This window comes from Ascaphus truei, chromosome 1 (genome assembly GCF_040206685.1).
Source record: "Ascaphus truei isolate aAscTru1 chromosome 1, aAscTru1.hap1, whole genome shotgun sequence".
NCBI lineage: Eukaryota > Metazoa > Chordata > Amphibia > Anura > Ascaphidae > Ascaphus > Ascaphus truei.
The window spans coordinates 541,450,708-541,470,910 of NC_134483.1; the positions used below are offsets into that span (position 1 = coordinate 541,450,708).

Below are 20,203 nucleotides of genomic sequence, written 5' to 3' on the forward strand. Positions count from 1 at the left end.
GGGGAGGTAAGGATTGGGGGAGAAAGGGGAGGATTGGGGAAGAGGGGGAGGGGAGGATTGGGGAAGAGGGGGAGGGGAGGATTGGGGGAGAGAGGATTAGGGGGAGGGGAGGATTGGGGAAGAGGAGGAGGGAAGGATTGGGTGAGAGAGGGGAGGATTGGGGAAGAGGGGGGAGGGGAGGATTGGGAGAGAGGATTTGGGGAGAGAGGATTTGGGGAGAGGGGGGAGGATTGGGGAAGAGGGGGAGGTAAGGATTGGGGGAGAAAGGGGAGGATTGGGGAAGAGGGGGAGGGGAGGATTGGGAAGAGGGGGAGGGGAGGATTGGGGGAGAGGGGGGGAGAGAGAGGATTAGGGGGGATGGGGAGGATTGGGGAAGAGGAGGAGGTAAGGATTGGGGGAGAGAGGATTGGGAGAGGGGGACAGAGGGGATTGGGGGAGAGGGGGAGAGAGAGAGGATTTGGGGAGAGGGGGAGGGGAGGATTGGGGAAGAGGGGGAGGTAAGAATTGGGGGAGAGGGGGGCAAGGGGAGGAGAGGGGGGAGAGAGAGGATTAGGGGGAGGGAGGATTGGGAAGAGGGGGAGGTAAGGATTGGGGTAGAGAGGATTGGGAGAGGGGGGAGGGGAGGATTGGGGGAGGGGGAAAGAAGATTTGGGGGGTGGGGAGGATTGGGGAAGAGGGGGGCGGTAAGGATTGGGGGAGAGAGGATTGGGAGAGGGGGGAGGGGAGGGAGAGTGGGGACAGAGAGGATTGGGGGGGAGGGGAGGGAGAGTGGGGACAGAGAGGATTGGGGGAGAGGGGGGAAAGAGAGGATTTGGGGGAGGGGAGGATTGGGGAAGAGGGGGAGGTAAGGATTGGGGGAGAGGGAAGGGGAGGATGGAGGAGAGGAGGGGATTGGGAGAGAGGGGGAGGATTGGGGGAGAGGGGGGAGGGGAGGATTGGGGGGGGGGGAGGGGAGGATTGGGAAGAGGGGGGAGAGAGAGGATTTGGGGAGAGGGGGGAGGGGAGGATTGGGGAAGAGGGGGAGGTAAGGATTGGGGGAGAGAGAGGATTGGGAGAGGGGGGAGAGAGGATTGGGGGAGGGGGGAGGAGAGGATCGGGGGGAGGGGAGGATTGGGGAGAGGGGGAGGATTGGGGAAGAGGGGGAGGTAAGGATTGGGGGAGAGAGAGGATTGAGAGAGAGGACGAGGGGGAGGGGAGGATTGGGGGAGGGGTTGATTGGGGAAGAGGGAGGCGAGAGAGGATTTGGGGGGAGTGGTGGATTGGGGAAGAGGGGGGCGAGAGAGGATTTGGGGAGAGGGGGAGGGGAGGATTGGGGAAGAGGGGATGTAAGGATTGGGGGAGAGAGCGGATTGGGAGAGGGGGAGGGTAGGATTGGGGGAGAGGGGGGGGAGGATTGGGGGAGAGAGGGGAGGGGAGGATTGGGGGGAGGGGAGGATTGGGGAAGAGAGGGAGGGGAGGATTGGGGGAGAGAGGATTGGGAGAGGGGGGAGGGAGGATTGTGGGAGAGAGGATTGAGGGAGAGAGGATTGGGGAGGGGGGGGGAGATTGGGGGGGAGGGGAGGATTAGGGGGAGGGGAGGATTTGGGAAGAGGGGGGAGGATTGGGAAGAGGGGGGAGGATTGGGGGGGAGGGGAGGATTGGGGGGGGATTGGGGAAGAGGGGGAGGGGAGGATTGGGGAGAGAGGATTGGGGAGGGGAGGATAGGGGGGGAGGATTGGGGAAGAGGGGGAGGGGAGGATTGGGGGAGAGGGGGGATAGAGAGGATTGGGGAGAAGACTTTGATTGTAAGCTGTTCAGGGCAGGGACTCCTTTTCCTATCGTTTTGTCTGAAGTGCTTATTGTGCTATAATATTATGTCGTGTTTTGGAAAGCGCTATGTACCTGGTGACACTATGTACCTGGGTGACACTATATAAATACAGACATACTGTACATACAGTATGTACCTGGTGACACTATGTACCTGGTGACACTATATAAATACAGCCATACTGTACATACAGTATGTACCTGGTGACACTGTACCTGGTGACACTATATAAATACAGACATACTGTACATACAGTATGTACCTGGTGACACTATGTACCTGGTGACACTATATAAATACAGCCATACTGTACATACAGTATGTACCTGGTGACACTGTACCTGGTGACACTATATAAATACAGCCATACTGTACATACAGTATGTACCTGGTGACACTATATAAATACAGCCATACTGTACATACAGTATGTACCTGGTGACACTATGTACCTGGGTGACACTATATAAATACAGCCATACTGTACATACAGTATGTACCTGGTGACACTGTACCTGGTGACATTATATAAATACAGCCATACTGTACATACAGTATGTACCTGGTGACACTATGTACCTGGTGACACTATATAAATACAGCCATACTGTACATACAGTATGTACCTGGTGACACTATGTACCTGGTGACACTATAAATACAGCCATACTGTACATACAGTATGTACCTGGTGACACTATAAATACAGCCATACTGTACATACAGTATGTACCTTGTGACACTATGTACCTGGGTGACACTATGTACCTGGTGACACTATATAAATACAGCCATACTGTACATACAGTATGTACCTGGTGACACTATGTACCTGGGTGACACTATGTACCTGGGTGACACTATATAAATACAGACATACTGTACATACAGTATGTACCTGGTGACACTATGTACCTGGTGACACTATATAAATACAGACATACTGTACATACAGTATGTACCTGGTGACACTATGTACCTGGTGACACTATATAAATACAGCCATACTGTACATACAGTATGTACCTGGTGACACTGTACCTGGTGACACTATATAAATACAGCCATACTGTACATACAGTATGTACCTGGTGACACTATGTACCTGGTGACACTATATAAATACAGCCATACTGTACATACAGTATGTACCTGGTGACACTATGTACCTGGGTGACACTATATAAATACAGCCATACTGTACATACAGTATGTACCTGGTGACACTGTACCTGGTGACACTATATAAATACTGCCATACTGTACATACAGTATGTACCTGGTGACACTATGTACCTGGTGACACTATATAAATACAGCCATACTGTACATACAGTATGTACCTGGTGACACTATGTACCTGGTGACACTATAAATACAGCCATACTGTACATACAGTATGTACCTGGTGACACTATGTACCTGGTGACACTATAAATACAGCCATACTGTACATACAGTATGTACCTGGTGACACTATGTACCTGGGTGACACTATGTACCTGGTGACACTATATAAATACAGCCATACTGTACATACAGTATGTACCTGGTGACACTATGTACCTGGTGACACTATATAAATACAGCCATACTGTACATACAGTATGTACCTGGTGACACTGTACCTGGTAACACTATATAAATACAGCCATACTGTACATACAGTATGTACCTGGTGACACTATGTACCTGGTGACACTATATAAATACAGCCATACTGTACATACAGTATGTACCTGGTGACACTATGTACCTGGTGACACTATATAAATACAGCCATACTGTACATACAGTATGTACCTGGTGACACTATGTACCTGGTGACACTATATAAATACAGCCATACTGTACATACAGTATGTACCTGGTGACACTATGTACCTGGGTGACACTATGTACCTGGTGACACTATATAAATACAGCCATACTGTACATACAGTATGTACCTGGTGACACTATGTACCTGGTGACACTATATAAATACAGACATACTGTACATACAGTATGTACCTGGTGACACTATGTACCTGGTGACACTATATAAATACAGCCATACTTACATACAGAAGAGAGAGTGAGGGTGGGGGGGGGGTGAGAGAGAGGAGGATCGGGGGAGAAGAGATAGGGAGGAGGATTGGGGAAAGGAGGTGCGTGAGGGAGGAGGATTGGGGAGAGGATTGTAGGAGAGGAGAGAAGGTGTGCGAGAGAAGAGGATTGGGGTACGGGGCAGAGGGGAAGAGGATTGGGGTACAGGGGAGGAGGGGTACAGGGGAGGAGGAGTACTAGGGGAGGAGGGGTACTAGGGGAGGAGGTGTGTGAGAGAGCAGGGGCAGACACGGCTCCTGCAGAAGAAGCTGTAACTTCTCACACTGACGTGTGCTGGGAAAGGCGTCTTTTCCTGTTACCTCTCCCTCCCGCGTTCCTGCCTTTCCCGGTTTAGTCTGCAATACCAGGGGAAACCTGCAGTCCTCATTAACCTCTTCCCTGCCAGAGAGGCCTGCATTAACCTCTTCCCTGCCAGAGAGGCTGCAAATGAAGCATCACTGGCAGGGAGGGGGTGACAGGTGCCGTACCTACATGGGGCCCGCGGGGGCCTTCACAGCCGAAATTTCCCATTCAAGTCAACGTGGAATGCGGCCGATCCGGGAATATTCAACCTTACTGGTAATTAACCCATTAAACATTAAAGCAGAAATCCCCTCCCCCAAATATTATTATTTATTATTATTATCTGAACGTGAGGTAATACCGGTATACACATACACGCCCAGAGTGAAAGGAATCGGGGGAACACGTCCCCAGCGGCGTGTGCCCGTCTTACCTCCCGCTGCAAGCGGTCAGAGCGCGCGTCCCTCGCGGCGCGCTTCCTCCTTGCCTCTATAAGAAACCAGGGAACCCCTCCCTCAAGGAGGGTTCCCCCCTTAGCTCGTCCCGCCACGCTGATCCCCGCTCCCGCCGATCCGCGCTGGCTCCAGGTGCACGCCGCCGAAGGCAGCGGGCTCCTTCCCCCGCTCTCGCTCCAGCATCGGTAAGGGCTTCTTCTTGCCTCACACGCTATGTGGTCCTGCCTCCGGCTCGCGCGCCTCCCTCGCGAACAGCACCGCCCACAAGCAGCACAGCAGGGGTAATTATCCACCTCACCTGCCACCTTCTGTTGTCCTGTCACTGCCCTCGCTGGGTCACTCCTCCAGTTTCCATTGGCCCCTGGTCCTTCTTATGCCCCGCTCACCCTTCCCTTCTTTGGCTGAGCATAGTTCCTGGTAGCCTTGTGTTCCACGTTCGGGCCTTGTCTTGTCCTAGTGCTTTCTCCTCGCTCTCGCATTCTCTCCTGTGTACCGAACCGGCTTGACTTAGGACCCTCTCTGGAAATCGACCCGGCTTGCCTCCTGAACCTCCGACTTCTCCAACTCTCGACCTCGGCTTTCGGACACTGACCAACCACCCGGCTCCAACCCACGACCACGGCTCTCGGCACCTAACACTCTCCTGGCTCCTCCCTACTATCCGGCAGGTATCTGGACTAACGCTGTCTCTTCGATCAGACCCGGCTATGCTGGCTGTCCACCTTCGAGGCGTGCCTCCGCTGCTGCGGGTCCGGGTTTCATCCTTCCCACCTCAGTTCCGGGGTCCCTCCTTGTTCGTGGTGAGCGCAAGCGTTACAGCCTCCTGCGCACCTTACAGAGCATGCGCATCCACGGAGGGCTTTCAGGGATCACACGAAACTTGGCTCCGCCCCTCCGCTGGTACCGCGTGGCTGTCCTGTGCACTTATCACCTGAGATCAGACTCCAAAAGGCTGTTCATGGTCCCAAGGCTCAACAAAGTATCCGGCCGCTCCTCCTTCTCCTTCCGTGCACCCCAAAACTGGAACAACCTACCAGAGACCCTCACATCCACCACCAGTCTAAGTTCTTTCAAATCTAAGGCTGTCTCACACTTTAATCTGGTCTGTAACTGTTTCATACGCTCATAATATATATTTTCTTTAACTGTGCATGCAATGTCTTGTATATAATGTATACCCTGTTCATTTATGTAACTGTATTTGTAATCATGTATTATTTGTTTTACTCTGTGCCCAGGACATACTTGAAAGCGAGAGGTAACTCTCAATGTATTACTTCCTGGTAAAATATTTTATAAATAAATAAATAAGTAATACCGGTATAAACATACACCCCCAGAGAGGTAATACCGGTATACACAGACACGCCCAGAGAGGTAATACCGGTATACACAGACACGCCCAGAGAGGTAATACCGGTATACACAGACACGCCCAGAGAGGTAATACCGGTATACACAGACACGCCCAGAGAGGTAATACCGGTATACACATACACGCCCAGAGAGGTAATACCGGTATACACATACACGCCCAGAGAGGTAATACCGGTATACACAAACACGCCCAGAGAGGTAATACCGGTATACACATACACGCCCAGAGAGGTAATACCGGTATACACATACACATCCAGAGAGGTAATACCGGTATACACATACACGCCCAGAGAGGTAATACCGCTATACACATACACGCCCAGAGAGGTAATACCGGTATACACAGACACGCCCAGAGAGGTAATACCGGTATACACATACACACCCAGAGAGGTAATACCGGTATACACATAAACGCCCAGAGAGGTAATACTGGTATACACATACACGCCCAGAGAGGTAATACCGGTATACACATACACGCCCAGAGAGGTAATACTGGTATACACATACACGCCCAGAGAGGTAATACCGGTATATACATACACGTCCAGAGAGGTAATACCGGTATACACAGACACGCCCAGAGAGGTAATACCGGTATACACATACACACCCAGAGAGGTAATACCGGTATACACATAAACGCCCAGAGAGGTAATACTGGTATACACATACACGCCCAGAGAGGTAATACCGGTATACACATACACGCCCAGAGAGGTAATACCGGTATACACATACACGTCCAGAGACGTAATACCGGTATACACATACACGCCCAGAGAGGTAATATCGGTATACACATACACGTCCGGAGAGGTAATACCAGTATACACATACACGCCCGGAGAGGTAATACCGGTATACACATACACGCCCAGAGAGGTAATACCGGTATACACATACACGCCCAGAGAGGTAATATCGGTATACACATACATGCCCAGAGAGGTAATACCGGTATACACATACACGCCCAGAGAGGTAATACCGGTATACACATACACGCTCAGAGAGGTAATACCGGTATACACATACACGCCCAGAGAGGTAATACCGGTAAACACATACACGCCCAGAGAAGTAATACCGGTATACACATACACGCCCAGAGAGGTAATACCGGTATACACATACACGCTCAGAGAGGTAATACCGGTATACACAGACACGCCCAGAGAGGTAATACCGGTATACACATACACGCCCAGAGAGGTAATACCGGTATACACATACACGTCCAGAGAGGTAATACCGGTATACACATACACGCCCAGAGAGGTAATACCGTAATACCTGTATACACAGACACACCCAGAGAGGTAATACCAGTATACACATACACGCCCAGAGAGGTAATACCGGTATACACATACACGCCCAGAGAGGTAATACCGGTATACAAACACACGCCCAGAGAGGTAATATCGGTATGCACATACATGTCCAGAGAGGTAATACCGGCATACACAGACATGTCCAGAGAGGTAATACCGGTATACACATACACGCCCAGAGAGGTAATACTAGTATACACATACATGTCCAGAGAGGTAATACCGGTATACACATACGTGCCCAGAGAGGTAATACCGGTATACACATACACGCCCAGAGAGATAATACCGGTATACACATACACACCCAGAGAGGTAATACCGGTATACACATACACGCCCAGAGAGGTAATACCGGTATACACATACACGCCCAGAGAGGTAATACCGGTATACACATACACGTCCAGAGAGGTAATACCGGTATACATATACACGCCCAGAGAGGTAATACCGGTATACACATACACGCCTAGAGAGGTAATATCGGTATACACATACACGCCGCCCAGAGAGGTAATACCGGTATACACATACACGCCCAGAGAGGTAATACCGGTATACACATACACGCCCAGAGAGGTAATACCGGTATACAAACACACGCCCAGAGAAGTAATATCGGTATGCACATACATGTCCAGAGAGGTAATACCGGCATACACAGACATGTCCAGAGAGGTAATACCGGTATACACATACACGCCCAGAGAGGTAATACTAGTATACACATACATGTCCAGAGAGGTAATACCGGTATACACATACGTGCCCAGAGAGGTAATACCGGTATACACATACACGCCCAGAGAGATAATACCGGTATACACATACACGCCCAGAGAGGTAATACCGGTATACACATACACGCCTAGAGAGGTAATACCGGTATCCACATACACGCCCAGAGAGGTAATACCGTTATACACATACACGCCCAGAGAGGTAATACCGGTATACACATACACGCCCAGAGAGGTAATACCGGTATACACATACACGCCCAGAGAGGTAATACCGGTATACACATACACGTCCAGAGAGGTAATACCGGTATACATATACACGCCCAGAGAGGTAATACCGGTATACACATACACGCCTAGAGAGGTAATATCGGTATACACATACACGCCGCCCAGAGAGGTAATACCGGTATACACATACACGCCCAGAGAGGTAATACCGGTATACACATACACGCCCAGAGAGGTAATACCGGTATACAAACACACGCCCAGAGAGGTAATATCGGTATGCACATACATGTCCAGAGAGGTAATACCGGCATACACAGACATGTCCAGAGAGGTAATACCGGTATACACATACACGCCCAGAGAGGTAATACTAGTATACACATACATGTCCAGAGAGGTAATACCGGTATACACATACGTGCCCAGAGAGGTAATACCGGTATACACATACACGCCCAGAGAGATAATACCGGTATACACATACACGCCCAGAGAGGTAATACCGGTATACACATACACGCCCAGAGAGGTAATACCGGTATACACATACACGCCCAGAGAGGTAATACCGGTATACACATACACGCCCAGAGAGGTTATACCGGTATACACATACACGTCCAGAGAGGTAATACCGGTATACACATACACGCCCAGAGAGGTAATACCGGTATACACATACGCGCCTAGAGAGGTAATACCGGTATCCACATACACGCCCAGAGAGGTAATACCGTTATACACATACACGCCCAGAGAGGTAATACCGGTATACACATACACGCCCAGAGAGGTAATACCGGTATACACATACACGCCCAGAGAGGTAATACCGGTATACACATACACGTCCAGAGAGGTAATACCGGTATACATATACACGCCCAGAGAGGTAATACCGGTATACACATACACGCCTAGAGAGGTAATATCGGTATACACATACACGCCGCCCAGAGAGGTAATACCGATATACACATACACGCCCAGAGAGGTAATACCGGTATACACATACACGCCCAGAGAGGTAATACCGGTATACAAACACACGCCCAGAGAGGTAATATCGGTATGCACATACATGTCCAGAGAGGTAATACCGGCATACACAGACATGTCCAGAGAGGTAATACCGGTATACACATACACGCCCAGAGAGGTAATACTAGTATACACATACATGTCCAGAGAGGTAATACCGGTATACACATACGTGCCCAGAGAGGTAATACCGGTATACACATACACGCCCAGAGAGATAATACCGGTATACACATACACGCCCAGAGAGGTAATACCGGTATACACATACACGCCCAGAGAGGTAATACCGGTATACACATACACGCCCAGAGAGGTTATACCGGTATACACATACACGTCCAGAGAGGTAATACCGGTATACACATACACGCCCAGAGATGTAATACCGGTATACACATACACGCCTAGAGAGGTACTGCTGCGGCCAAGTTTATTCGAGCATTTGCCCGTTCTTGGCCGCAGCAGTAGCCTGGCGCGCGCCCGAGGGTGACGGGCGAGCGCCGAAGCAGCGGAAGAGCGCCCTCCGATCGGGGCGCTCTCCCTACCGCTGCCGGGTCCGCCGGGTCCCCCGGAACCCCCTGCCGCCGTCCCCCACATCGCGGGACACCAGGGCTCCCTCGGGGAGCCCTGGACGCGCGTGCAGGGGGCGCAGGCTCCCGAAGACGCGTGACCGCGCGAGGGGCGGCCACTAGCAAGCCGGGAAATCTCCCGGCTTGCGGATCTGGCCGCACTGCAATTAAGTGTGTCGGCAGTGTAATACCGGTATCCACATACACGCCCAGAGAGGTAATACCGTTATACACATACACGCCCAGAGAGGTAATACCGGTATACACATACACGCCCAGAGAGGTAATACCGGTATACACATACACGCCCAAAGAGGTAATACCGGTATACACATACACACCCAGAGAGGTAACACCGGTATACACATACACACCCAGAGAGGTACTGTAATACCGGTATACACATACACGCCCAGGGACGTAACACTGGTATACACATACACGCCTAGAGAGGTAATATCGGTATACACATACACGCCGCCCAGAGAGGTAATACCAGTATACACATACCCGCCCAGAGAGGTAATACCGCTATACACATACACGCCCAGAGAGGTAACACTGGTATACACATACACACCCAGAGAGGTAATCCCGGTATACACATACACGTCCAGAGAGGTAATACCGGTATACACATACACGCCCAGAGAGGTAACACCGGTATACACATACACACCCAGAGAGGTAACACCGGTATACACATACACACCCAGAGAGGTACTGTAATACCGGTATACACATACACGCCCAGAGAGGTAATTCCGGTATACACATACACGTCCAGAGAGGTAATACCGGTATACACATACACGTCCAGAGAGGTAATACCGGTATACACATACACGCCCAGAGAGGTAATGCCGGTATACACATACACGTCCAGAGAGGTAATACCGGTATACACATACACGTCCAGAGAGGTAATACCGGTATACACATACACGCCCAGAGAGGTAATACCGGTATACACATACACGTCCAGAGAGGTAATACCGGTATACACGTACACGCCCAGAGAGGTAATACCGGTATACACATACACGCCCAGAGAGGTAATACCGGTATACACGTACACGCCCAGAGAGGTAATACCGGTATACACATACACGTCCAGAGAGGTAATACCGGTATACACATACATGCCCAGAGAGGTAATACCGGTATACACATACACGCCCAGAGAGGTAATACCAGTATACACATACATGTCCAATATTTTTACTGGACAGTGTCCAAATACAGGACTGGTTCAATACTGGACACCTGGCAACCCTAGTTTTCGACACCTCTGGCATTGAAGGGGTTAATTGTTGCTGTTGGTTCCGTTTGGTCCTACACGGATTTCGACGTGAAATTGAACTAAATGAGCCTTAGAAAAAACATACGAAACTAAATAATTTGCCATGGTGGATGTGCATTGGGACTCCAGCGTACAGATGTAGCCGGCGTTATTACACCCGCTCTTGGGTTATTTCAGCAAGTGCAAAACGCGTCAGCTCCATTCAATGGACTACAAACGGGGGCTGGGTTAGCGTGTGTTGCCGGGCTCCCCTCTCTCGCACTTGTTTGTTGTATGGTGGGAGGGTTACAGCAGGACAGGGAACGCTCCGGTGTATCGGAGGTTCCGCGACTTCAGGGGGCGACCAGGGCGCCACCATATTGATTGCTGGCGCAGGCGCAGCAGGGCGTGGAGCTGGCTAGGGAGCAGAGGTTGCGCATGCGCGGAGATAGCTGCCAAAGCCCGCGAAGGAGGAACGGTTCCTATAGGGTGGAGCGTAGGGGACTACGAGTCCCAGCAGTCACCGCGAGACCCTGTGACGCCCCCGTAGAGTGGAGCGGATATAGGGATTGGCCCCAGACAGGTTCCCGTTTCTCCCTTACTGTGCAAGTTCAGAGACAAGTAAAGAGACAGTACATGTTTAGCAGAGGTCTGGGCTCAGACCCCGCTACCGTTGCTGCAGTCATCTGGGTGGGATCGCCCCGGACAGCTATTGCTGAATCCAGTCACATCTGATCCTTTGTTAAGATCCTTGGCAGGCCCGGGTACTGGAGTATGGGAACAAACAAACAATGGGGGAGCATGGGATTAGAAAGACATATACAATAATAATGGTGATGATTATTGACAGTAGTTCCAAAGGTGGGGGGCGGGTTGTAAATATAATAATACTTACACGGCCATGTGTAAGCAACCACAATTAGTGATCACCTCCTTGAGGGCGAGCTGTGCCTCTCCCAGGTAGATATAGCTGTATGTTGATAGGGTTAGGGGAAATGATATATAATCTATAAGGCTATACTCACACGGCCCTGTGTGAGCTGGTGTAGAAATTGGTTACTTTGGGGTTAAATTTAACCCATCCACATCTATTCGTCACGTAATGGGGGTTTTCTCCAGTATCCAGGGCAGCACGAAAATCAGTGCTAACTCCCAGGCGTCAGCCAGGCTCTTCCCCCAGGTGTTATGATGCGTGGGGGGGGGGGAGGGGTTGGGTGATGAGAAAAACGAGTGAGGCACGGTTCCAGTTAAATATTCACAAGAAATCGCATTTATTAATTAAAACAGCAAAGGGACTCACATACATATAGAATGGACCCCTGGCCTCCTCACGCAGTCCAGGATCGAGTTTGAGCAGCTTTGTGCGCCCTTCCCGCGTCCGGGGTGCAGGAAGAAAAACTATCCTGCTGGGCTGCAAACACTGCTCCACGGTCTGACTGCGGAAGCCTCCTTAGGTCAAAATCTTCTGGTGGTTTAGAGCAACGCGTTTCGTCGACACATCGACTTCCTCAGGCTCAAATAATGACGTTGCAGGGGTCTGGTGGCTTTTTATAGACCCTCTGGATGATTAAAGGATTGATTAAAGCTGATTTGTTGTTTCAAATTGAATTCAGCTTGGTTGTGTTGTTTTCAATGACATGGCATTGCATATATATGGAAAATCCTTTCTGTACATATTCTAACACACATATGTGCCTCTTGCTCACTTTCATACTAATCTGAGTCTAAAAATCTATATTGGTTTCATTAACCATGTTAAAATCATTAATCAAGCCTCCATTAAGGTAGGGATCAATGGAATAAACTATCACCCGATAGGGGTAAGGATTTAAGACAGTGTTTACTTATAATGTCTTAAGTATATAAATATATAATACAATACAATCTTTATACAAATATCTGTAAAATCATTAAATAGTCATTGACACAAAATTCTCCATTAACTCTTTCATCATTAATTAATGGTCCTATTAGGTTACCAGCTTGCATTAATGTCATGTATACCCCCTAAGCATTTGGCATTGAATTTGGGCAAAGGATGATTTTAGCAAAGGGCTATGTTCATTATAAACATCATATTCAAAATCTAAAAAATAATTAAAATTCATATAATATACACCTCATGTGTAATCTAAAAATTCAAGGTAATTACTCTCTAAAATATATTGATAATCTCGACACACTCAATAATTACTTATTAATACATTAAAACATAAATAATTACATAAATACATACTGGAGTGCCCGGCAGGTAACCATCACCAAGTGCACCAACGATATCCTATTATATTCACATGGGACCTAGTGGCTGCGCAGTCACCCATATATATATATATCTGACTTGAGGGTGGGGGACATATTGTGTGGGGTTATTGGACACGGGATGGGATCACCCGGTGGAGGTGGGAGCGTCCTGCGAGACGCGGTAGTAGTGTCTCCTCTAGAGAGGGGCACCTGTTGATATTGCCTATGCTAGTTGAGTAAAGTCAATCGTTGGTTTTACATGCTGTGTGTGTGTGGAGTGATATACAATTGTCCTGCGAGGAACCACTCCCCCTCTGGTGGGAGCCATCGCAGGTGGAGGCGCTGCACCAAGTACGAGGTTATACATAGTATTACGTGTGCCCCAGGCTCTCCGTGGCGGAGGCTCAGGCCCTGCGAGCCTACAGGTTATACAGCACTTGGTAGCGGTCTGTGTTCACTAGGAAACAGGGCTCCACGTGTTATCGGAACAGTGGGCGCTGTACACTCAGACTATATATTACAGTTCAAAGACCTTTAGTGATACGTTTTCTCATTTTTATGGCTGTTTTATCACTTTGCCTTTTAATAGCATTGCATATTTAGGTGCAAAAAAGCGTAACAATGAAAAGGCTCGGTAATATATCACAGGATATACAAGCTATGATGTGCTTAGTAAAGGGGGGGGGGTCACTCCTTGGACAAAAGGAAACTATGGACTGTGTTTAATGGGTTAAATTAACACCAGTACTGTATAAGTATTTAAATAGCATTTAGCTTTCAATGTCTCTATAGTGACCAAATGCTGTGTTTTCACTGTCTTTACCTGACCTCTTTTGTTTTATATGCAGGTCAAAGGTTGATCTCCTGATCCAGTGGTATGTTGAATTTATTTCCCCATAATCAGACAAGTAAAACTATTTTAAATAAATGTAAAAAAATGTACATTTCGAGGGTAAACAAATATTTTGTGGAGTTCTTACAATCTTTACCTAATGTATTTTGGTAGACTTGCCAACCCTGAAATATACAGGTGAATAGGTATTTGCATGGTAATGATGAATCCAGCGTTGGTCAGACAGTGAGACAGAAGTAGCTTATGTGTATGGATTCAGCAAACCTGAAGAAAGGAAAGAGATGTTCAGGCATACCCCGCATTAACGTACGCATATATACATACATACCCCGCATTAACGTACGCAATGGGACCGGAGCATGTATGTAACACAGGCATACCCCGCATTAACGTACGCAATGGGACCGGAGCATGTATGTAACACAGGCATACCCCGCATTAACGTACGCAATGGGACCGGAGCGTGTATGTAACACAGGCATACCCCGCATTAACGTACGCAATGGGACCGGAGCGTGTATGTAACACAGGCATACCCCGCATTAACGTACGCAATGGGACCGGAGCGTGTATGTAACACAGGCATACCCCGCATTAGCGTACGCAATGGGACCGGAGCGTGTATGTAACACAGCCATACCCCGCATTAACGTACGCAATGGGACCGGAGCGTGTATGTAACACAGGCATACCCCGCATTAACGTACGCAATGGGACCGGAGCGTGTATGTAACACAGGCATACCCCGCATTAACGTACGCAATGGGACCGGAGCGTGTATGTAACACAGGCATACCCCGCATTAGCGTACGCAATGGGACCGGAGCGTGTATGTAACACAGCCATACCCCGCATTAACGTACGCAATGGGACCGGAGCGTGTATGTAACACAGGCATACCCCGCATTAACGTACGCAATGGGACCGGAGCGTGTATGTAACACAGGCATACCCCGCATTAACGTAAGCAATGGGACCGGAGCGTGTATGTAACACAGGCATACCCCGCATTAACGTACGCAATGGGACCGGAGCGTGTATGTAACACAGGCATACCCCGCATTAACGTACGCAATGGGACCGGAGCGTGTATGTAACACAGGCATACCCCACATTAACGTACGCAATGGGACCGGAGCATGTATGTAACACAGGCATACCCCGCATTAACGTACGCAATGGGACCGGAGCATGTATGTAACACAGGCATACCCCGCATTAACGTACGCAATGGGACCGGAGCGTGTATGTAACACAGGCATACCCCGCATTAACGTACGCAATGGGACCGGAGCGTGTATGTAACACAGGCATACCCCGCATTAACGTACGCAATGGGACTGGAGCATGTATGTAACGCAGGCATACCCCGCATTAACGTACGCAATGGGACCGGAGCGTGTATGTAACACAGCCATACCCCGCATTAACGTACGCAATGGGACCGGAGCATGTATGTAACGCAGCCATACCCCGCATTAACGTACGCAATGGGACCGGAGCATGTATGTAACACAGCCATACCCCGCATTAACGTACGCAATGGGACCGGGGCATGTATGTAACACAGGCATACCCCGCATTAACGTACGCAATGGGACCGGAGCATGTATGTAACACAGGCATACCCCGCATTAACGTACGCAATGGGACCGGAGCATGTATGTAACACAGGCATACCCCGCATTAACGTACGCAATGGGACCGGAGCGTGTATGTAACACAGGCATACCCCGCATTAACGTACGCAATGGGACCGGAGCGTGTATGTAATACAGGCATACCCCGCATTAACGTACGCAATGGGACCGGCGCGTGTATGTAACACAGGCATACCCCGCATTAACGTACGCAATGGGACCGGAGCGTGTATGTAACACAGGCATACCCCGCATTAACGTACGCAATGGGACCGGAGCGTGTATGTAACACAGGCATACCCCACATTAACGTACGCAATGGGACCGGAGCATGTATGTAACACAGGCATACCCGGCATTAACGTACGCAATGGGACCGGAGCGTGTATGTAACACAGGCATACCCCGCATTAACGTACGCAATGGGACCGGAGCGTGTATGTAACACAGGCATACCCCGCTTTAACGTACGCAATGGGACCGGAGCGTGTATGTAACACAGGCATACCCCGCATTAACGTACGCAATGGGACCGGAGCATGTATGTAACACAGGCATACCCCGCATTAACGTACGCAATGGGACCGGAGCATGTATGTAACACAGGCATACCCCGCATTAACGTACGCAATGGGACCGGAGCATGTATGTAACACAGGCATACCCCGCATTAACGTACGCAATGGGACCGGAGCATGTATGTAACACAGGCATACCCCGCATTAACGTATGCAATGGGACCGGAGCATGTATGTAACACAGGCATACCCCGCATTAACGTACGCAATGGGACCGGAGCATGTATGTAACACAGGCATACCCCGCATTAACGTACGCAATGGGACCGGAGCATGTATGTAACACAGGCATACCCCGCATTAACGTACGCAATGGGACCGGAGCATGTATGTAACACAGGCATACCCCGCATTAACGTACGCAATGGGACCGGAGCATGTATGTAACACAGGCATACCCCGCATTAACGTACGCAATGGGAACGGAGCATGTATGTAAAGCGAAAATGTACTTAAAGTGAAGCACTACCTTTTCCCCACTTATCGATGCATCGAAGCAATCGTTATATACGTGCATAACTGATGTAAATAACGCATGTGTAACAGGCTCTATAGTCTCCCCACTTGCGCACAGCTTCGGTACAGGTAGGGAGCCGGTATTGCTGTTCAGGACGTGCTGACAGGCGCATGCGTGAGCTGCCGTTTGCCTATTGGGCGATATGTACTTACTCGCGAGTGTACTTAAAGTGAGTGTCCTTAAAGCGGGGTATGCCTGTATATTTCGTGGGGTATAAATTTGGGAAGGGCTGTTTAATTTTTCTATGGATTTTAAATCAGGGGCGGGCAACTCCAGTCCTCAAGGACCACCAACAGGTCAGGTTTTCAGGATATCCCTGCTTCCGCACAGGTGGCTCAATCAGTGGCCCAGTCTTCGGCAGTCTTCCAGATATTCATTTTTAACAGAAACATATCAAAGGCTTTAACACATTGCTTGCGATCAGGGCCCCCGACAGTGGGGGAGAGCCGGGGGAAGTGTCGGGGGCCCGGCCGGCGCTGGAAGAGGGGCCTAGTCAGAGGTCGGGACCAACATCTGCGTCTAGCTGCTCAGCCTCTGTTTGCCGCTGCCGGGGCCCGCCTCTCTCCCAGCTCCTGTCTGCCCCTCTCTCCCCCCAGGGAAGCGTCGGAAGCCGGGTGCACCCGGAAGTCAGGCTCAGCTTCCGGCGCGTAATGGCGGGTGAGAGAGAGTCAGGCCCGGTGTGGAAAGAGCCAGGCTGCAGCTGGGGATATCCACCAGGGCCCGGTGGTGGCAGCAACCAGAAGTAAGTGGTAATTGTATTTATGGGGGGGAGGTGGTAATTATATCTAAGGGGGTGGTAATTGTATCTGGCGGGGGTAGTAGTGGTAATTGTATCTGAAGGGGTAGTGGTAATTGTATCCGAGGGTGTAGTAGTGGTAATTGTATCTGAAGGGGTAGTGGTAATTGTATCCGAGGGGGTAGTAGTGTTTGTATCTGGGGGGTAGTGGTATTTGTATCAGGGGGTGTAGTTTCTGTATTTGGGGGTAGTGGTGTCTATTTGGGGGCGGTAGTTATGTATTGGGAGGGAGCATGGTGTGTGTATTGGAGGGGTTGTGTGGGCAGCGTGGGAGGGGGAATTGTTGGGTATTGATTGGGAGGAATTGTGTGTGTGTGTGTGTGTGGTAGGGGAGGCGGGGCAAATTAGTGTGAGGAGGGGAGGGATAGAGGGAGCAGGATCAGAGTGACAGTGATAGCACAGGAGGGGGGAAAGAGGGGGTGTAAGAGAGGCAGAGGGAGAGTGAGGGGGGAAGAGTAATAGAGGTGTGAAAGGAGTGGGCGCTCCTCCCCCCCCCCCCCCTGCTCCCCCCTGGTGTTACCTTACGCTTACCTAAATATAATTATTATCATTTATTGGTGAAGCGCCAGCATATTTCGCAGCGTGGTACAATGGGGGTACAGAGTTACGAATATTACATAAACAGTTACGTACAAGTGAGGACACACACGCACAAAGAGATACAGAGAGGGAATGAGGGCCCGTGAAATAAAACTGCATTTTTCCCAGAAATGTCTTAAAAATAAAATACAAATGGCGCGTTTTTTCAACTGACAATTTAACAAAAATGTCCAACATTTGCGTTCTTGCGAGAAATTGGAACTTTGGTGAAAAATCCGCCCACCGTCACTTGTCAGAAAATCCCTACTATTAATCCGGGTGTCGGTATGAATTAAGGATTAAAGTGCGGGAGGATTCGATCAAAAGTTCAATTTATCGGATTAAACACAATTATCAGCATAATTGGTCTCTTAGAAATATGTTGTCGCCCTAAAGTCACGGCCTTACTAATTTGTACCTTGTGATAAATGGATACGAATCACTTCTCGTCGGGAACACCACATTTAAGAATAGCAGTTACTTATCTGTATCTGTCTCACTAATTATGGCTCCATAATGGCTTTATAAGCAAAGGAAATGCAAATCACACGTGTGAGCACATTCACATGTTTCAGACATGTATGCAGCCCTGCCATTCCCCATTATCTCCTAGCATACAACCAGGGATTCTGGGTAATGACATGCAAATGAGCACTCCCAGTGTCACCTTTTTGCTTCTTGTCCATTTTAACATGGCACCCCATAAGCTTAACCCTGTCGTATTACAGAGCTGCTTCAGCACAGGCTGGGTTAAAGAAGTGCAGAGCCAGTCACCCTGCTCGCAGACAAAGGAACAAATGTTAATGACTATATAATGTCTTTTATTGAGGAAATAATAAGCCAGACAGCGTAATAACTCCGCAAACCCTTTGTTTACCATGGAAATGGTGAAAGTTCAAAAAATATATATTTTGAAAGGCCAATACCAGTCTATTTAAAAAATGTTTTGATGTGTGTCAATCCGCTTCATTGATCCTATGTATCGTGCCGGCGTCCTTAGGTTGGAGCGCCCCTTTATAGCCGGCTGATGGCTCGTGCCAGCTGTTAGTCGCGTGCGTGTTGTGGTGAGAGGGGAAGTGCATGTCACTTCCGACCTCCGATGGTGTTTGAGGTGAATGGCTGCTGCCTGGTCCCGGCCTACCTTGTTCACGGTTGTTAGGCCACACACCATGTCCTGGCCTCTCGCCAGTGAACGCCCGTCCATGTTCAGTGGATTTTGAGATGATTACTACCTGATCTTCCCCTTCTTTCTCTGCCACACTGCTCTGATCTTGTGTTCCTGTTCTCCTACTTCCTTCTGCGGCCTACGTATTACTATCCTTTCCTAGGCACTTTGTCTTCTTCTCCATTTCTCTCTTTTCTCACATTTATTGTCTCTATTCCTGCTACCTATCTGCCCTTCTGCCAACTCTCACTGTTTGCTCTCTCCTCTCCCAACTGTTCTAACTGCCTGACACCAACTGTCACTTCCTAATGTCCACTATTCTAACTGTCCATTGCGATTACAAATGCCTGTGCATCCTTCTTGGTGGCCCACTCTCTCACACTTAGACAGGTGCTTGCTCCTTCACGCCTGCGTCGTGTTGGCATATCAGCCCAACACTCCAGCAGCCCGGCGTACGCAGCCCACTCCCTCCTCGCCTCCAGCTCCGAGGGGAGAGAACCGCGTTCCAACCACCGGGGCATCCCAAAGTGAGTTAACCGGATACACTTGTAGCTAATGGTCCCAATATAAGTATGTGGGA

General features: G+C 49.4%; 1 protein-coding gene across 1 annotated transcript in view; it reads right to left on the bottom strand.

The window, feature by feature from the left end:
- The window catches only part of RAB11FIP5 (RAB11 family interacting protein 5), a 95,142-nt gene extending 75,375 nt beyond the window's left edge, over positions 1-19,767 (bottom strand). The window contains exon 1 of the mRNA XM_075573407.1: positions 19,600-19,767. The gene's annotated coding sequence lies outside the window, so the exon portion shown is untranslated. The remainder of the gene's footprint in view (positions 1-19,599) is intronic.
- Between the last annotated feature and the right edge of the window lie 436 nt (positions 19,768-20,203).